This window comes from Centrocercus urophasianus, unplaced genomic scaffold (genome assembly GCF_019232065.1).
Source record: "Centrocercus urophasianus isolate 14NV4802_14NV808 unplaced genomic scaffold, USGS_Curo_1.0 seq_11, whole genome shotgun sequence".
Lineage (NCBI taxonomy): Eukaryota > Metazoa > Chordata > Aves > Galliformes > Phasianidae > Centrocercus > Centrocercus urophasianus.
This window is the reverse complement of record NW_024884253.1, coordinates 83,799,284-83,815,185: the sequence shown is the minus strand read 5'-3', so window position 1 is coordinate 83,815,185 and position 15,902 is coordinate 83,799,284. Positions and strand designations below refer to the sequence as shown.

Genomic DNA, 15,902 nt, shown 5'->3' with positions numbered 1-15,902 from the left:
AGTTGAGAAAAACAGTTCTTATTGCCTAAGTGTCACAACCCGTATTTTTCTCATAAAATCAACCTGGTGAAAGACCTAAATGAAAGATAGTTCTGAGCTAAGTCTCTATCATTATAATAAAAACAAACTGAAAAGATACATATGACAATGCTACCTAAGGCTAAGTGAAAAGCAAAATCCAAGCTTTTCCATGAAGGGTTCAAAACCAGACCAGGCTTCATCACAGTAAGCAAGACAGTGTCACGGTCACTCAGGAGCGCATCAGGGGAATACAGCCTCTCTTCAGGCTGGCATCAACCACCCTGGCCTCTATAAACAAACTTATCACATGTTTCAAAGTAAATGAGAAGGGAAACAGGCCAGCAAATTATCCTATCTGGTTTTGAATGAGTGCTTCAAGCGACAGAGACCTCAGGAGTCCCATAGTTACCACTGCTAGGAGACGATCCACAGCTAAGAGAGGAATAAAAAGACCCACCCAAGTAAGAGAAGAGCTGCAAAGCTAAGGAACTAGGAGGTCATGAAACAAAATACGTTATTATTGTTATTATTATTATTTTTTTTTTTTAAAAGAAATCAAAGTAGGAACTCCAAAGAAGAAAGAAATAAATCTCCAGGATTAGCTGTGAGAAGTACAGAGAGATCCACTTTCTGAGTACAGCTTTATGAAATCTTACAGCACGATGACCTTTAAAAATAGTTTTATTTCCATAGCCAAAGCAGCACCACAACATGCAACAAATCAAGTTACCATCTACCAAGAAGCTGAATGCACTGGCTTTAATGGGACTTCACGGTGCTCAGTAACTTGCAGGATTAGGTCCCTGCCAGCCAGCCACCAGGAAGGCACAGAGGAGAAAACGCAGTAAAACAACCCTGCAGAGTTGTATTGTGCACAGTCTTTTACACATAAGTGCACTGGATCAGCCGTTCCAACTGTGCCAACGTTCAACATACCACAATGGAATGACAACAGTCATAGGAGGTACTGGAGGCTTCTGAGAAATGCAGTTTCCCCTTGCTGTTTTATAGCAAGAGATTATAGCAAGCAACCAGGATCTTTCTGAGCGTTTTGGGGTGGAGGTTACCAATTCTTTTCACTGGCTGTGTGAGGTTTATTGTCATAGTTATCAAGAGCAATGCTTAGGTTATCTATCCTACCTATGCCTCTCCATAACCTCTACAAAGCCTACAAGCCCAAAGCATCACTGCTCCGAATGGCTGTCTTGGGATTACGTTGGTGAGGTTATGGTTGTCTCCCTTGCATCTCAAGTCACACTCACATTGAAACACATCTTTGAACCCATGCTCCTGGACTGTCAGCTTTTTAGGAAGAAAGACACGGTGCTGAGTGAGACAGGCTGCAGGCATGGGCTCTGAAGGTGGTGCAAAGATGAGATGGACGTTAGGGAAACAGCATCCTTGTATGTACAGGGAAGGAGTGCATAGGGAGAGAGTGAAGTTACATCTCCAAAGACAGCACTGTTTTGCCATGCCCTGAAGCTTCAGCAGTTTCTTTTGGTGATTAGAGGAATTTCTAAAGCATTTTTGTTAAGAAAAGTGCTGTCACGTCAGGAGTAGGGAGATGCCATCTGAGGCATTTTCATATGCTCCCTTCTTCCAGGGGCGGATATTAGGAATGCTCAGCACTGCAACTGCACAAGTAACATCAGTTTTATTATTATGGCTTTTCTATCAGTGTCTTTAAGCACATCGTACCAGACAAGAGAGGACTTGGGGGAAGAGATACCAGAAGAGTTGTCCACAGAGGGATGATGCAGTGGTCACCTGCAAAGGGATGCGATGCTCTGAGAACGGGTGAAAGAACAACAAAAACAATTAAGAAAAGGAAAGATGCTGTTTTTCTCCCCTTGCTGCTGCTCTATAGGCTGCTCATCTTCCAGCACAGCCTGCACAAGCAGCTCAGTAGCCTTGCCAGCCCTGAGACCAGAACTGTAAGGGATGCTTGTAGGTCAGGTTTGATCCTAAAGAGCCTGTGGGTGGGTGAACAAAGACAGAGAGGGCGTGTATGTAAAAATAAAAGACCGTGAGACACCTGGTTCTGAGTACTGCTCCAAGCCTATTCCTTTCAACGCCATTAATAGCACACCAGACTTCACAGAAACAAAAGCAAGCAGCAAAGCTCTTCCTCTCTCAAACAATAAAATAGAATAGTAAAACAGAAGCAAAGACTGACTCAGTTAGCCTAAGATCTTTGTGATAAAGGTTACTCAAATAAGCCACGTATGGAAGCTCTCCGTGTCTACAACATTTCTGCACTATTATTTGTAATAATATGACACCTCAGCTTGCGGAAGGTGCCACACTGGATACTAATAGCACACTTATTATTAGATTTTCTGCATGGTTACATAAGCCTGCAAAAGGGGAAAAATGTAAATGATTCAAGAAGATATTCTTCCTGTGGTTCTCATGAAGTCTTTAATATCTGAAGATTGAAGAAGATCCCTCCTGGCAAGAAACAATCAATTTTTATGCTTCATTAAAAGAGTTCTTTTAGTACTGTTAAGAAAATGCTTAAAGGCAAGTCGAGCGAAGAACGTATATATTTTCTTAATCTAAACAATTTGTGCTGAATTTTACTCTCAGATCTTCTCAGACTAAGCTATGCGTGCAAAACTTTGTGTTTGCGTCTTCCTCATAATATAACTCATAGACATCGATGACATCTCATCCTATCCAAACCCACCTCGGTGAGTGGGCATGGAATTCAAAACAGGACAGAAGAAGGGCAAAAGCAAGCGGCTTCAACAGCGAGACAAGATTGCAGCCACATGTAAGTCTCTGTCAGCACAGCTGGAATAACTTCTCTGCGTCAGTGCCCTGGTGCTAGGTATACAAGAACCTGCCCAGCTGTGTGGCCACAAGCACATCTCTTCATTACTCAGAAATGCACAAGTCATAACAGTGATCTGGGAGGCGTGTGACTATCATACAGCCCTCAAAGGACCCATTCCCCGAGGTCAGTCAGTGGCATGCACTCATCCCCAAAGTCAGTGTCAGCAGCAGCCGGATCTAAGCCTGCTGCCCTCCGCATGGAAATGCTGCCTGGCATGATGCATGCCCAAAAGAATGGCAGGCTAATCCACTGCTATTAGCCAAACGTATCCGGTATGAGCTTACAGGTCGCTTGGTCGTATCAGAGCACTGCACACATGGTCACACAGAGCAGCAGATGCAGGAAGGGTTTACTATTCGCTGCACTGTCTGTCCATACCTGTCAACGAGCTGAAAGCTAATTTCAGCCTTCAAGTTGTCTCATACTTCACTGCTGTGCAAATGACAATACAGGCACTGCTATTTGTGCGCAGGTCTGCTCACAGCTTAGGTAAGCGAGATAAATCATGTAACACAGATTTGGAGGGCTGGCTGGCAAGTAGCTGTGTGCAAGAATTACTGCTCTTTTCCCTGTTAGTAGAATTGGTGTCTAGCAAACTTACTTTTTTGGAGGACTCAGCATTCCTGCTCTCATGCATACAGAATGGGCTCCCAGCCCACGGCAAGCCTCTGGCAGCAGCAGGAACCAGGTGGCCATCACCAGCATGGCAGAAAGCTTTGCCACTGTGCCACCAACTCGTCTAACCCCAGGTCACTCAGCTGGCATGACAGCTGGCTCACCTTGTCTCCAGTAGAGGTGTGGCTTCTACAAATACACGTAGTGACTTGCAATTACAAGCAAATACACCTAGTGCCTTTTCAGACACCCACTGAACTGCCCACATGCAGGAAGTTGCAGCGTACTGCATCGCTGTACCTTAATCTAGTGTAAAAGTAAAAATAGAAAATAAAATGATAAAAGAACTATTGCAAAGAGTAAACTGTGGCAAGGATTTTCTAGCACCTGCAGCCAGGTGGTGGTACAGAAGTCCACACTCAGCCTGGTTTCTTCACCTGAAGGACAGCAGGAATGAGCCATGCTCTGCCTCTGAGTCACACCCCAGGCAAGGAGACCCATGCAACTGCAGCAAAGCCAGGATGCAAAGAGCCAAGCTGTACATTCTGGGGAAGTAAAGGTGCTCTTTTTAAGCCTAAAGACCACAGTTTGAGGCTTCCACCTTGTGACCACTATTGGCAAGAAGCAAAATCACCTTGAAAATCTTTTGGGGTACTGCAGGTCCTCAACCCCTCAACAACTTCTGTAGTCTGGGAACACTTCAAAGAAAGCCTTTTCTGTTCCCGCTGCCCCATGAAGGCATTGCTGAGTGAAGGGAGGCAGATCTGCACAAGCATTGGAGAGCATCCTCTCACTTCATTGCTGAAAATGAGTTTTGTAAGGACCAGTAACTTCTAACCTCACATTCTTAAATTAACCTTCTAAATCCATTTGTAGGGACCAAAAAAAGCAAAACAAAAAACAGGCTAAGCAGCTGCATCTGCCTGTTACTTAAGCAGAAGGCAAAGTTGTTCAGCACCTTTGAGTATGAGGCCAGCTTTATTTCGGGGTCTAACTTCAGTCTCCCCAAAGGAAGATTCAAAGGGTCAGGCTTTTCACACATAAAAGCAATAAAGCTGCCTGTATTAGTGAGCACACAACCCAAAACAGCTTTCTTGGAGTCGTTCATACTACCAGCATCCCACATCTAAGTAAGCAGTGCCAATCAGATGTAAATTATTTCAGGGTTATTTACTACATTTGTTTAGAAAATCACCTTGCGAGTTGTTTTTAAGCACTTTGTTTGCAAAGAACTGCAAGAATTGCCCTTAGGAAAGTGGATTTAATGGGCCATATTTTATTTTTCTGGAGAAACAGAAAATTCTGAATACAAAAACACAGAAAAACATGCTTGGAAACCTGCAAGTGAGGTAGAAGACCCATTTGAAAACGCAGCCCTTTGATGAGAAATGATGCTCCTGATGCAGGTGGGAGCTACCCACATTCATGGGCACATATGAAGCCAGAGAAAATTAAAAAGGAGAGAACTACTCTGAAATGTCTTGACTAATATAATAGACCCAGATTGAATTTGTAAGCAAGTTATTATATTAATTATTTAGAGTACTGCTGTAAGAGGAGGTCGATTTCTGTGTGTGTGTGCACATTTGGATTTTTTCACACGTTTATAACTGCTGAGTTTTGTTCTTTGCCTTAGAAGAAAGGAGCTGACTCTGCCTTCATTTACACTGATCTAACTCTGAAATTCAACAGTTACACTGCTGTAAAATTACTATTACCGAAGGGAAGAGTATTCTAAAATTATCCTTTTGGCGGAGAGCACAGAGCCTGAAACACACAGTGCTTCCAGTACTGCTTTATCAGTACGGCGATCTCGGCAGTGCCGGAAATTCAGCCAGGAGAACCCGTGAAAGGCAGTTGTGTGCTGGCACACACCAGGCCACGCACAGCTCCAGCTTCTCGACTGGCCAGCGGCGACGTTGCTCTTAGTAACACGGCAAGATTGATTAGGTACAATAAAAAAAAAGCATTTAGAAAGGCAGCGGGGGAATAAAGTTCCTCCCCTGTGAAAGCTGCTACCGTGCAGGGGAGTGAAAAATGCCAAGTTGTCAAAAAAGGGAAAGCGATAAAATATTCCAGGAACTGAACTAGTAAGTACATTCAGAGATCTGGTTATAATGAGAAAATCCTTGCTCTGCTCTGATCCAGAAGGAACGCAGTGTCACACCCCTGGTGAACCAGACACAAACCCACCGAGACCCTGTGCTGACATGGCAAGTGCTCTCACTGTCGTCACGATGTCTGCCTTTGAGATCTCACTCTGACTTCTGCTGTCCCCTCGCTCCTGTCAGCGCAGGCCAGCCAGCAGATGGACTGACAGACAGACGGACAGGTCTCCCTGGGCAGCTGCTCTCCTTCAGGAGGCTCCAGCAGATACCCCAGCAATGTGCAGGGAGCTGGGGGCTGCAATGAACCAGCCCTTTCTCGGATGGTCCCCTGCCCCATCTCTAAACCTTTGGGGCTGTTTTGTGATATCCACAATCAGAAACTGGCTTTTCTCTGGGATGGCAGGGCAGAGAGGAGCAGTCTTGCTGAAAACCACAGGCAGCTCCTTCCCAGCATGCTCCCAGAGTGGGAGGAATGTGTCAGGATCAGCACCTCTGCCTACAACTGGAGCACCTCTCCTATAAAGAAAGGTTGAGGGAACTGGGCTTGTTCAGCTTGGAAAAGAGTAGGCTCTGGGGAGACCTCACTGTGGCCTTCCAATACTTGAAGGGAGTGTATAAACAGGAGGAGGAACAGTGTTTGTGAGGGACAGCAACAGGACAACAGGGAATGGTTTTAAACTAAGACAGGGGAGGTTTGGTTTAGATATTAGGAGAAAGTTTTTCACACAGAGTGCGGTGAAGCACTGGAACAGGTTGCCCAAGGAGGCTGTGGATGCCCCATCCCTGGAGGCATTCAAGGCCAGGCTGGATGTGGCTTTGGGCAGCCTGGTCTGCTGGTTGGTGGCCCTGCACACAGCAGGGGTTGGAAGTGGGTGAACATTGTGGTCCTTTTCAACCCAGGCCATTCTATGATTCTGTGATTCTATGAATGCTGTGTACTCACAGACAACTTGTCATCCTTCCCATCATAAACCTCTGCAGTAGACAAGAATGGCACTCACAATCTCATCTGGATCCAGGCTCATCTCTCAAATGCACCCTGGCACATTACAGTAACAAAACCATCACCACAAACATGCTGGTTGCAGAAGGCCCCAAACCTGTTGGCTAACCTCAATGTGACAAAAGCTGGTGTCACAGCACCAATGTTTCACTTGTCTGCCAGAAGGTGATTCACAACAGGCAGGTGGCGAGCGCCCTGCTGGGGACCAGTGCCCCTTTCGTAGGCTTAAGTCATGTGTGGGGCTGCATAACCCCTCTTTGCTCCTTGGTGTGCATTCTGAACCTATCCACCCGTCTCTTTGCACTGAGACAGCTACACGTACGCACACTGTACATACAAAGAAATGCAGATCAGACCGGCTTTCCTGCACAGCCCCGCAGAGATAAGTTTGCAGAGCTGCTTTAAATATCTCCCTTATTCAGAACACAGATTGGCTCGGCGAGGTGGTATATACACATTACTCTGTATACTGTGGATGTGTGAACATATGTTTGATAGCTAGCTCCCCCTATTCCGATACATAAAAACGAGTGCAAGTACACGCTTGTTCTTTTAAAACCTCACCGCTGCTGACTCGAGCAGCGGTTCCCTGCAGGAATCTCACCCCTGCCCCTTCCTCCCCGGGGAGGCAGCAGGACTGCGGCTGGCTGCGAGCAGAGCACGATGCTGCGAGCATCAGCCAGAGGGGGCTGCGAGCGTGTGCCGTGCGCTGCCGCCGCCGCCGCCGGGGCTGCGCTGCCTACTGTGCGAGAGGCTTTTCTCGCTTGCGTAAATCATTTCTTGAAATAATAACGCTTAAAATAGTTCAGCAAGTCTCCAGGTTTCTCGCTTAAAAAAAAAAAAAAAAAAAAAAAAGCACGCGGAATTATGCATCCAGCACTGCACACGCAGAGCAGCACGCTGCTCAGTACCTGCGCCTGAGACCGCAGGCGGAACGCGATTGGATTCCGATGGCACCAAACTCGCAGCGCTGGGGCTGCGCGTCCCTTCCCCGAACCGCCCTCACCTCAGGTTGTGAGCGCAGGCTCTGGCTGTCGGCGTTTGCTCACTCGGCTGGATGCTAACGGTGAAGAAAGGGGCCAGACTGCTCGGGATAATGCATTGGACGGTGATAAAAATGTTTCCATGGAGCTGTACAGCAAAACAAAAATTGCTGCCCTTTTATCTGATGTGCACACATTTCATACTTGCAATATGTCTAAAGTGATTTTATGACTAAATCCTGGGAAAAATGCAAAGAATGCTTGGCTAGAAGCATACTTTTCCAGCAAAAACACAACATGGCTTATTAACTGCGGCACTTGGAGGAGGCTGTTCAGCATGAAGTGCATTTTTTCAGCTCCAGACCGAAAACATGTGTTTGGCTATACGTTTTCTTTGGCTTTGGGCACCAATTTGACTGACTGTATCAGAGGGGTCTCAGAACCCTTTCAGTGCAGGCTAGCACCAGCACAAATGAAGCAGCATTCTATTAAATGTGTCCGGGTATCACTGCTAAAGGCAAGGTTAAAACCTCCTGACTTTTTCAGAATATATTAAGGAGAAATAATAGAAACAAAAAGCTCCATTAGGTACCTCGTTAAGATTTTTGTAGTTGCTGATCAGCAGCAACCTTGTTATGGCAACACTTTTCAAAGTCACTGCGAGAAATGTTAACTGTGGCAATGGCGGGTGGGGACAGCGCACAGTGCGCTGCAAGAGCGGCACTATTAGTGCTACCGTGAGAACACATCATGCCATTCCCATTCTATCTTTGCATGCTGGTGGGTGTAGGGTGATGTGACTCCGAATGATGTCAGATTACCCAGCCTACATTTTTCTTGGAAAGAAGCTCCTTCCTCCATTTCTCTAGCGGAAGGCCTCGGAAATAACGAGCTTAGGAGAGCTAGCTGAGCTGCATCGGGCTCTGAGGACATCTCCATGCTGCCTGGAATTTCTTCATCAGGACAAGGAGAAGGAACGTGCTGCTCCAATGCCTGGAAACACTTGAACGTGCTTACTGGGGCCTGTGAAACCAGAAGAGCAGATAACAAGGCTTGGTTTTCTGGACTAATCCCCAGGAAGCAGGATTTCACTGCCCAGGGTAGGTTGGGCTCCAGGCAATCTTGGGCACGTTTGTAAGCGGGGTCCTATTGTCGCTCCTCTGCTCTCCCATTAAAATACTAATTGTGAAAGCTTTTGTCTCTAATCTGCATCTCACAATCGGGCAATGCTGCACAAAGGGGAAGAGTGCAACTCGGTCCAACATACCTACAGGCTACACTGTCTCCTCAGCATGCAGCTACTACTCATGAAACTGCCCAAGATAGATCATGTCAGGAAACGCAATCAAATAATGGGTTTTGCTTTGAGCCAGCAGTGGGTTTGTACTTCTTTGCTCTCCCCACTCCCCAGTGCACTGTGAGAAGCTGAGCAATGGACTGGTGCCCACAGTTCTGGGGCCAGCCTGGGCACATCGGCCCAGGTTGCACCAACTGCTCTGGGCAGTAAAACCGCACCGGGCAGCAACACTGTGTGCTGTTAAATGCAAAGATAGAGCACACTTCCACCCCAACAGACAGATACTCACTGCAGGACAGGTGGCCAGACCATGAGGATTAGTCAGCTCACGTTTGAGCCAAAGACAAAATATTTTAAAGTCCATTCAGGGGCACGACACACTCCTCTGTTGGCTGGCACTGCCTATGCTGAGCTAGGCAGCGATCAGAATACTGCACTCCCCGTGTGAAAAGATGGGGTCAGATTTTTTCTGACTACTTTCTGGTATGTTGTCATGGGTGGGGAGGCGGAGAGATGCAATCTAGCCCAGTTCAGCCTTCCATGCTACACCATACATCATACTTCTCACCCCTCTCTTTTACCTGTCCTGAAAGGAGAGCAGAGCTCTGTGGATGCCCCCAGAGCTGTGAGACTGGGCCTATATTGATCACCTCACTTCCAGCTTTTCAGATGACAGCTTCTCAAAACGACAAAAGAAACCACATACACCATGTTGAGAAGCATTTGTTTCTCTTCTGGAAGGCTATGCTCACTGTAAAGACAGAAATCAGCCCATATTTTTTTCCTCTAGAAAAATAAGATGCAGTATTTTTTTCTCTTGGATGAAGGCAACGAAGGGAAAAATGCTACTTCTGAAACCTGGAAGTTTTTTACTCTTTTAGTGTCTTTCCAATGTGCACTGAAGCTTTAAAGATTAATTCTGAAACTCCTTAAAAAATGAAAGAAAAAAGAAGTTTTCAAATTTGACAATTCTTCCCACACAGGTACACCCTTGCCTTGCCACAGAAACATACACTCACATGTGCAGACCTATCTGCCAGTCACATGCACAGGACATGAAGCCTGTCCCGTGGTCTGTGTGGAAATCCCAGTAACACTGCTGGGAGATGAAGGCATGGAAAGAAGGGACAAAGCAGCCTTCAGCAGGTGGCTGTGTCAGGACAACACCTCAGCTCTTCCCACAAATCTGAGTATTTAAATGTAAGGGGAAAAGTACGAGTAACACCATCTTCTTTGAAGTGAGTCTGTTGGCAACTGCAGACGTGCTAATGTGTGTGCGTGAAAAAGGAAAAGATTACTTATCACACACCGAAACATGTATTTTTGTTCATCACAAGACTGGCGTGTGGGGTTTTCCCTTTGCTAAACAGCCCCACTCCTCGTGGCCATCCCTCAGCTTCTAGCATTTCTGCCTGCTTCTCCTATACTGCATTGGTGACTGCGCTTCACTCCTGAAATGCAGTTAGCAGTGAACCGTTTATACCTCATCCAAGATGAGTCTCACACTTGGCACAGCTGAGGAGTCCTAAAGGGAGCTACTGCCATGTAAGGCTGCTCGGCTGTGCACTTAGTGCCACCTCATCCGTATCAGTGTCCTATTTACCTTTACAGCTACAACCCAGGCTCGCTGATACACCATCCACAAATGTCAGACCAAGCTCTGAGCTGTCGATTGCTCACTTCCTTTGCCTCTTAGCTCTGCAAGAGAATATTCTGCTGATCCACAGCAATTTTTCTGATGCTTCTTAATTTTTGTGTGCTTACCCTGGGCTGCAAAATGGCACTTTGCACATTACGGTTTGTAGTGAAACAGGCAATTTTTCTCCAAGCACCTTTCTTGCTCCTTTATTCCTCTCTATTTTAAGCAACTTTCAGATGAGAACAATGTCAGACTGACAGCTCTGGAGACCAGAGTATTTCAGGGAGAGGAGCCAAGCACAACTCCCTTCCTCTACTAACAGCTAAGGCAAGCTCTGTACTGCAAGAAACTGCACGCTCTTTCAGCTGGCGTTAGTCAGTGGAAGTCCCTGTTCACCAAAATAATGTATTAGGCAGGTACAAGAACAAACTTACCCACTCAAAATGCTTCAAGGGACCAGGAAGATGACCATCACTCATCTAGAGGGACAAATCACACTGCTCAAGAGTTGCTCTCCATTCCCACACGGTATTATACCTCTGCAGAGGATGAACAGAGGTGGTCTTACAATCACAGAATGATTTGAGTTGGATGGGAAGACGGTGTAGCTCCAAACCGCCTGCCATGGGCAGGGATAGCTCTCAGCAGATCAAGCTGCCCAGGGCCCCATCCAGCCTGGCCTCGAACACCTCCACGGATGGAGCATCCTCAGCTTCTCTGGGCAGCCCGTGCCACTGCCTGAACAGCCTCACAGTGAAAAATGTATTCCCAATATTCAATCTCAATCTACCCTAGTTTAGTTTAAGGCCATCACGTCTTGTCCTATCCCCCCCTTCCCTGATGGAATCCCTCTCCAGCTTTCCTGCAGTCCCCCTTCAAGTACTGGAAGGCCACAACGGGGTCTCCCTGGGGTCTTCTCTTCTCCAGACTGAACAAGCCCAACTCTCTCAGCCTCTCTTCAGAGGAGAGATGCTTCAGCCTTCTGAGAATCCTTGTGGCCTACTCTGGAGTTATTCCAACAGCTCCATGGCCTCTTACCTTAAATTAGTTCACCAAAGGATGGTGAAGAGAGCTACTTCATAGATTACTCCTTTGAGATCTAACTTAACAATACATAGTCAATTTAAAAGCTATCCCAGAAATTGAGCCTAACAGGACTACTTACAGAAAAGCTCCAAGTAATATCATAAGGACTGTTATTTTTTATTGAAGTCTACACAACTTAACAGGAACACGGCTCCAATTCGTATATCTTGTTTTGAAATTCAGTTTAATCTTTGCTGTTTTGTTAAGTAAAAAGCTGATAAAAGCCACCACTTTTCTCCCAAATTTGGAGAATTGCTTTAATTCAATAGATTCAACACCATTTTTGAGTGATTTTGTCTTGCATTACTCACAAAGACACAATGCTTCCTGAGAATTGACCCCAGCTGCTCCTTCAGAACGGGCTTACAGACAAAGAGAACAGGAACACATTAAAAAGCAGGAGTGTATTTCATTATTTACAAGCATTACTAAGTGCCACTACAAGATGACAAAAAAAGTAGTAAATCAGACAACCAAAACCCAGTGTACAACTAAGTGATAAAACCAGTCTTTAAAACCTTGATTTCTAGGCCAAACCCTATTTTAGGGCTGTTAAAGCAGTCAAACAGCTGGCAGAAGCTAAGATGTGCATGGTGATGTGCATGGTAAGATGCTGCTTTAGTTCACCAATATCCATCACACCATTTGATTACATATAATCTGCATCAGTCATTTAATAAAGGAGAAATAAAGCCATTTTAATAGAATATAGCTTGCAGGATCAATACTTCCTGCTAAGGAAATAAATGTTTTGACAACACCTCGATATATATTTCTTTCCAGACCTCTGCCGCCATCCTGCTACTTAGGTGGCAGCAGGAAATGCTTAACCTTGCTTTGCAGAGACCCTAAAAACCCCGTAAAACCAGCCATGACATGTAAACTGTACAGGGGGCTCTAAGAGAGAGCAGCACTCATGATGCTGCCAGTGTGGTGTGGTCTGCACACTGTAATGAAGCTTGGCACTAGGAAGCCTATATGGGGTCACCTGGTCTCTTCCATACTAGGTGAAAAGCAACAGAGGATGCAAACCCTGGAAATTCTGAGTGTGCCAGCAGCAGGCTATTTTCTCTGTGAAATTACCTAGCACGGACCTGAAAGGAAGGAGGCAATAGCTTTATATCCTTCATTCACCCATGGAGTGACAAACAGAGTGCACATCAGCCATTCAAAGCCTCACAGTCCCAGCAGTGCAGAGAGCCTAGCAGGAAGGAAGAATTATGCTGGATATGGTGCCACAAACACAACCATCCCTACTGGGTTATTAAAAAAATAAAAACCCCTACTTTTCACCATACATGTTGCAGCTTTCTAGTCATGCACTCACAAATTAGCCTTATGTCCATACAGAAAAACAGAGACACAAGAGACCGAGCATCTACACGAAAAGCACAATTTATGAACTCGTGGATTGCTGAGATACAGCAGAGCAGTGAATGAGTAAACCAGACCCGTTTGCTCAGCCTTTCTCACTGGCAGCAGCTGTTTGCTGCCTGCCAATAGCTTTTCCTCTGACTCTGAGAACGGCCCTATCAGCCTGTTCCAAGTCGAGCATAAAAAGTTTATCACCAGGTAGTTTTACAGTCAGGCAACTTGTGCGCTCTTTCGCAATGTTTCAGTAAGTGCAGCAAGCAGAGGCAGCTGCAGGGCAGAAACATTAACAGCAAGGGATTTTTCTGCTTCTGTGAGGAAACTCCTATTCAAATATATGCTAAAATGCAGCACTATCAGAAATCCCCAGGCCATTTCTAGCCATTGTCAGTGTTTGTACCCCCACTGATAGCACTGCAAAGGGTAAAATCAGCTGGAAGGGGATGCTATGGTCCCCTCTGGGGCAGTATCCTGGGGCACTCGGCCTCTGTCAGGGCTCGTTTAAAAGATTCAAGTGACGTGGCTTCCACCCCGTCCTACCAGGGATTATCCCACAATCTAGCAGATCTCACTAGCTGGAAGTGCTTCTGGATTTCAGCCTGGATTTTCTGTACCTAGAAATGCCTAGTCACACTGCTTGGACCACCCCAACCAGCTCCTCTCCAGATTTGGATATTGAAGTACAGGATTGGTAGTTTTAGCATCACCCTCGTCCTTTTCCCTCTTCTCTCTCATTCAGACAAACCATTCGTATTTAATTCTTAATCTCTCTTCTTCTCTCGCGTATTAATCACTTTCGTTGCAGCTGTCTGAATTCTCTGAGATTTGCCAAAGTCTTTCTGGTAATGACAGGCTCATGCACACATGAACTTTGTATCTCCTAAAGCTCTGTCTGATAAAAGACACAGACCATTATGCACGCACACAGAAACATGCCAGACGTTTTCCAAATTCATTCTTTTTATAGAAAGAGCTTAACTTCTCTCAGGCAGGAAGTAAAAGGCGTTTGTCTTTCTAAGCCCCCTAGCAGAGGTGGAAAAGTAACATACTGTACTTCTTTCAGATAAATAGCTAACAGGCTCCCAACTGCTTTCCACTACTGCTCATTCTGTCTTGCAAAGGCAGCATATTTATTGATGCCTTCCTTTTCCAGGTCTCTAAGGAAGCTCATGTGGAAACTTCATGTTCTGGTTTTCAGAAACTGCACAACTTGCCTTGGTTCAGCTAGCTGCTTAAGGACATCTCATACTCGTCCCTCACACTCTTCCTGGGCTCCTTTTCACTATGAAAACTGGATTGTGCATGGCTAACAAATATGAATAGGGAAAGACATGCATAAGGAAACCTCATTCAACACTACACTTCTTTAGTATTTTAGAACCTCAGGTTACTGACGGACAACAAAATACAGCAGAGAAAGATGCTACCTTAGGGTAAAACTTTACCCTAGGGTAAAACTTGTGCCATCTTGATGTGCAATTATATCTCTGCACCATCAGAGACTGGGATGAGCAAGTGTGCCACTGATCTCTGCGCAGCAGCTGCCTTTTCCCCAGATGGGCTCCTACACACTGTACACTCTAAATGTTTAATCCTGAATGCTTTAAGTGTTGAAAGGTATTCAGCAACTACCAGGTATCATGCAAGATTAACTTCCCAGCTATAGTTCAGGGTCAAGTATACGACCAAGACCATGATTTTGCAGACAGATAAATTCATGCGACTTCAAGTTCCGTTAAATGCAACAAGAATAGCAAAAAAAAGAAAGGGGGGGAAAAGAGCATGTGCCATATCCAAATGCCCTTTTAACTGAAAACTCATTCACCACAAGGCAGGGCAGAGAGAGAAAAGCCTTTGCAGGTTGATGCCACTGAACTACAGGCAAGTTCTCTGCTCTAGCAAGATGACTCCCAGCATCTAGCATCACAAATCATTTCTCACAAACGTCCAGGGCACTTTCACAGCGACAGAATTGAAAAATAAATAAATAAATAAATGAAACAGCCACTGAAAATCTTACTATTTACTTCACTTTTCTCATCTACTTGTAAGCTCACAGTATCGAACAGGCATTTTTATTCAAAAGTTAGAAGAAGTGAACCCAAACTCTGCATCTCTTGCTCGTTTCATATGAACAAAGCGTGTACATGCAAATATCCCGAGCATAAAGAAAAACTCTTGAAGTCATTATCACATTATTTGTACCCTGAAGCGAGTCATAATTTGTATGCACCCTGCCAAGTACTTTCTGTCAAAGCTGAAGTAATTATTGGGATGTATGAAAGCAGGTGTCACTTCTGGCAAGTTGTAAGATGGCTTTATATTCTCAGTTGCAACAGGATAAAAATGATCCCTAAAAAGAGCGTAGCAGGCCATTACTTTACATCCAGTCTCTATGTGAAACTAACAGTTGCTGCTTGTACTTCGGTTATTTTTTTTTTCCTCCTCGGGATTTTAATTAAAGATTCAAGCTACTAAAAGACAAAAACTAAAAATACGTGCAAAATCAATCCCGTTTTGCATAATTTCTGTTCAGTTTCATAACCAACTGTCAAGCCATCTGACCCTGATTTGCATGCGCTCCAAGGCAGGCAGCTGAACTCGCTTCCACGTCCCTGTCCCCGCTCACTCCCACACACGAACCTCTGGCTTCTCACAGGAATCTGTGCTGCAGCACTTCAGGACAGAGGGGACGCTGACTGTTATGATTACGGGGCCAAAGCGTTTCCAACTTAGGTGCCTGCATTTAAACACCAAACTCCATGTTTAGGCATCTGAACGTGCAGCTACTGTTTCAAAGGTGCTGGGCACCCTGCATCTCCCTATTTGTTTCTGTCAAACTTGCCAAAAAGAACATCTGCTTTTAATTAATTCTCAGAGAGCTGCAGGTACGCAGGAACTTTGAAAACCGTCCCACTTACTTCAGTCCCTAAAGATACA

General features: G+C 45.4%; 1 protein-coding gene across 9 annotated transcripts in view; it reads right to left on the bottom strand.

Moving 5' to 3' along the window:
• Positions 1–15,902, bottom strand: part of ATXN1 (ataxin 1) — a 198,822-nt gene that overhangs the window by 39,268 nt on the left and 143,652 nt on the right. The window contains exon 1 of one of the 9 annotated variants that reach the window (XM_042840038.1): positions 7,593–7,678. The exons of the other annotated variants lie outside the window; for them this stretch is intronic. The gene's annotated coding sequence lies outside the window, so the exon portion shown is untranslated. Of the gene's footprint in view, positions 1–7,592; positions 7,679–15,902 lie in introns of those variants that run through there. 9 annotated transcript variants of the gene reach the window in all.